Raw genomic sequence first — 4,853 nt, 5'->3', positions numbered from 1 at the left:
TTGGTCCGTTCTGTCACTGTGACATCAAATACTAAATGCTGAGATCAAGAAGAACATTTACAAAACATGAACAAAACTTGATGACAGAATTCTTTGTCCTCCTCCATCACCACGATGCCATCGATGGTCCGTTACTGTTGCAGTGCAGTAACATCATGAGTTGTGTCAAACCATCTCTGTCAGCTCTGCGAGTGTCTGGAGTGACGTCTCCAAGGACAATTGCTGCCAGGACTACAGAGGAAACATCAACATCTGTTTGCATCTGGCTTCAACTGTACTTTTCCTCTAGGTTCAACTTTGCTAGGTTACAGTGACTTGTGTACAGAGTAGTGACTTGATCAGCTGGTGGTGATGATGTAGCTTTAGGATGCTAACACAGTTGTTACTCAGGGCACCGCTGGTTGTGATTTAGAGTCCAATGAGAAACGCTCAGTCTCAGGTTCCAGCTTATCAGTGAGTTCTTTGAGGGTCAGAGACTTACATACAAATATAAAAACCAGTTGAAACACTTCCTGGAATTTTAAGAGGATTGAATACAAACAAGGAAGCGTGTAAGACAGAGGAATAATACCAGTAAAGCAATGAAGGCACATGGAGGATCAGACATGAATCATAAGATTTATCTGAGACTCAAGTGGACGGCAAAGGTAGCAGGTGAGAAGGTGTTCAGGATGAAGGGTCAGTGACCTCCAAACAAAGAAAACTCCTGAATGGAGGTTGAGCAGAGTCTGAGGAGTCAGGTGGAGCTGGCAGTGAGACAGGAGTTGAGGCCTGAACAGATGCAGCACTGGTCTTTGTTACTGTGACAGCACGACAACCAACAGGACCTGCTCACGTTCTCAGCTGGATTGTTCTCATCAATGTACGGAACCTCTTCAACGACCTGGTGGGGGGACGGCCTACCAAGCCTCCACCTCAACGACCGTGGCTCCCACTGGGATCCGCGATGCTTTTCTCAGGCACAAGGGGGCTTCTCTCCGCTGGTCAGGATGGAGATTCAAGGCTCACGGGAGGTCAACAGTATTGTGACCGTGAAAAGGGGGAGAGGAGAAGTTCTGTTTAAAGTTAAAGAACAAAGAAACAAAAAAGTAAGCAGAAGAGAAAGAAAAGAGGAGAGACGGACCAGCAGCTGGAGGAGCTCACGGAAAAATAAGAAGCGCTGAAGAGCCTGAACCCAACCAACTGTAACGGATGGTGTCGTGACTATTATAATAAACTGGTCTGCCGTGGGGGTGACCTTTGACCTGTGTGGGGCTGCTGGCCAATCAGCACCCTTTGCCGTCCTCAGTACTTCTCAGATATTCCTGTATTAAACGGGTCAACAGAGGGCAGTCATGCATCCCTCAGATCCTCTAGAGCAGGGGTTTTCAGTTAAAATTCTCCTGGGTCCAGTTTTCAAACCTCTTCAAGCTTGGGTCTGGAGGCCTAGCACAGTTTTTCATGACTGCTGATTTCAGTGATAGGCCCACGCCTGCATGTTAGCCAGCAGTCGAGCTGTGCTTTATGATCCAGGGGCATCTTTAGCCGATGGAGGTAGACTTTAAGGCTGTTGTATCAGTGTCTGTTTGGTCAACAATGAACTTTCAGATCGAATGAAGTCGCCGACATTTCAATAATAGTCGTATTTATTGTCTGCTTTTTTTCCACATGAACCCTAAACCTGTTGTCCAGCAGGGGGCAACATAAAGAGAAGAGTGTATATGACTATGTGAGTGTGTGTGTGTGTGTGTGTGTGTGTGTGTGTGTGTGTGTGTGTGTGTGTGTGTGTGTGTGTGTGTGTGTGTGTGTGTGTTTTGAAGACGACTTCTTGACTCCATTTTTGTTGTCACTCTTCTCTTAATTTTAAGTTTCACTCATTAAAATGAAGCAGCTTTGACGTGTTTACTTCTCTTGTGCATCAACAACTTTGGTCTTTAAGCTGACAAACACACCACACGTCACTCACTCTGTAGATTAAATCTGCTGATAACACAAAACACGTGACCTTGTGACCCTGCATGACGTTTTGCTCCAACTTTCCAGAACTAATAGGAGGAACAGCATGGATCGTTCTGAGCAAGAACTCTGACATCACCATCGTCATGAACAAGAAGGCAGTCGGACTCAACTTCAACAAATCTGAAATGTCCCCTTAAGCTCCTGCTACTTTGAACTGATGCCTAAACCTTCAGTTTCCATTCATCACTCAGAACCTCTCACAACCACAGAAGAACAAGCAAAGGTTTGGAGCAGTAAAGCCTTTAATAATGACATCATCATGTTTGAGGGTTTTCTTCCCTCAAACTGTTTCTACCAACACGACAGAATCCTGGAAATATTTCAGGTGTTGACCTCCCAGCAGCCTGAAGGTCAACCTGCATTATCTGTTATGTTGCTGAGCAGAGGAAGGAGCTCAATGGTAGAGCGCTAGCTTAGCATGTGAGAGGTGGTGGGATCGGTGCCCTCGTTCTCCAGAAGACTTCAGCTTGTTCTGTTGTTGAGCTCTGATGAAACCACTGACTTTGAACCACACACAAAGTGAAGGAGTGACTTAAGATTGATGGCACCTGAGGAACTTCTAGGTTTCCTAAAATCAACTGGAAATTCATTCACCAGTTAAACAGTGACTCTACCAGAGGGGATGTAGCTCAGTGGTAGAGCGCATGCTGAGCATGTGTGAGGCCCTGGGTTCAATCCCTGGCATCTCCAGCTGGTCCTTTGTAGCCTTCACCTTGTCAGCTAAAGTGATCCTTAAATGTGACAACAGTCAATTCACTATCAGAAGACATCTTCTACATGTTCAAGGTGGGCGAACTGTCCACAAATGTTCAAAATTACTTTTGAAAATGAAAACATAGATCAAACCTGCCCTGTCAATCACCCACAATGGGCGGATCGTCCCACTCCCTATCAGGTTCCCCACTCCGTGACCCAGGAGGCTCCCTCTCCCTATCAGGACTAGAAATCCATTGGGGTCTCCCTGCTCAGGTAGGAGTCCTGCCCACAACGTTAAGCTGTTGATGTTCTAGAGGAGACAACATCTGATCTTTGTTAGATCCACCAGTCAAAGGTTTTCTTTAAAGGCTGTAGCAGCTGAGAATGAGGAATTAATAACCATCTTAGTGAGGACATTTTGAAACATGATGACATTTTATTGACTTGTAGCACTGCAAAAATCATCTCCCCTCCAAAAACCCTCTTCTCCAACTCTGTACTCAAGTTGTCTCCTCATCAGGCACCACAGGATCCAGGACGTTCAGTCAAAAAATCATTAGTGATTTTAAAAATGGCCATCAGACACAAAATAAGACTTCAAACAGGTTTACAACTTTATTTGATGTTGACACATTTTGTCCATTTTGCCTCCACACTGTCCTTCATCCCATCATTTAACATCAGGACTGCTCCCAGATCAGCTCCATGACCTCATCCCTGCACCAGAGCACCGCCCAAGTTCATCAAGGATGGCCAACATGAGCAGGTCTAGATTCACCTCCATCTTTGGAGGCTGTTGAATTTCCTCCTGAGGACCGTCAGGCTGTTTCCTTACTTTGCTGTGACCCAACAGCAGACAGCAACAAGGACTATGGTGCACTTGGTAAAACCACCATCTGGAGTCTGGACCAAGATGCTGATGTGATCCTTTGATGAGTTTAGAATCAGTCAAAGATCAAAGACTGAAGCAGGAGATCAATGCTCAGAACCCAGAGATCAAACACAGAATTCCGACATCACACATAGAATTCAGACATCAAACACAGAATTCAGACATCAAACACAGAATTCAGACATCAAACACAGAATTCAACGATCAATCAATGTGAGGAACCAGCGTCTCATGTGAAGATGCTTCTGAACTCATGAAGTGAAATCCTACCACATAGAGATGAGTGAGTCCAACTGGACCTGAACAGGAGAGAAATAAAGGAGTTATTGTTATGTAATTGTTATTTATTTCCAGGCCAGGTGAGGGTTGGATTTTATTGGTTCATGTTGAAGTGAACTGACAGTGGGACTGAGGACCTGGGCTGAAGTCCAGCTCACTGCTGGTTTAATAAAACCACCTGATTGTTTTTCCTATCAGCTCTGATCTGATGGAAGAAACAAAAAGCCAAACTTCATTCGTCCGTGTCCAAACTCCAAGTCTGTTGATGTGCAGCACTCCAGTTATTTGTTTCTTTCCAGACAGAAGCAGGTTGGTGGAGGAATAAAACCTCAACAGTGAAAAAACAGCAATGAGAGAAGTGAATCCTGCACTCAGAGAAGTTGTGTCTGCACTCGCCAACCAGGAAACGCGTCTATCTTCTGTGTGACTGAGGCAGCTGCTGAGAGCTGCGTTTCTCAGCTGTGTGGGGGCGGGACTCTGTGTGTGATTGACAGGTCAACTGTCTGCCAGACAATGTTGTGGGGCACAAACACAAAATGCGAGGTGCCATTTCCATTCTGGGTCAATCAGCTCTGGGACCGTTTTGTCTTTTGAATGCGGGTAGCAGCTTGTAAAAATGCCCCGGCTCAACCACCAGACCTCTGTGTACACTGTCAAGAAAAAAAACTAGAAAAAAAACAGTAAAAAGTCTGACAGCAGAGTTTCCAGACGAATACCGTCAAATTACAGTAATGAACTGTTCCACAAAATTACATGGAATAAACTGTAAAAATACACAGCAGGTTTCACAGGCCGGACTCATTAAATTACAGTCCATTTAGTGTTGATAAATGTGCATTCAACTGCAGGAAAACAGGCCCATCATGGAAAAACACATGAAGAACAAGGACCTTTCAGGTTCTTCTCTAAGTTCAGGGCACTTACTGGTTCATTTATGAAACAAACCAGTCTATGAGCAGGAATTTCCCATTAAAAAGTTCATTTGACA

General features: G+C 44.8%; 1 non-coding gene across 1 annotated transcript; it reads left to right on the top strand.

Moving 5' to 3' along the window:
- The first annotated feature begins 2,616 nt into the window (after positions 1-2,616).
- Positions 2,617-2,688, top strand: trnaa-agc (transfer RNA alanine (anticodon AGC)). The gene has a single exon. It is a non-coding gene; the product is annotated as a tRNA-Ala (tRNA).
- Positions 2,689-4,853: the final 2,165 nt, after the last annotated feature.

The sequence above is a fragment of the Aulostomus chinensis genome, chromosome 1 (genome assembly GCF_037954235.1).
Source record: "Aulostomus chinensis isolate RoL2024-O1b breed Wild chromosome 1, RoL_Achi_v1.0, whole genome shotgun sequence".
Lineage (NCBI taxonomy): Eukaryota > Metazoa > Chordata > Actinopteri > Syngnathiformes > Aulostomidae > Aulostomus > Aulostomus chinensis.
This window is presented reverse-complemented; position numbering and strand designations above follow the sequence as displayed.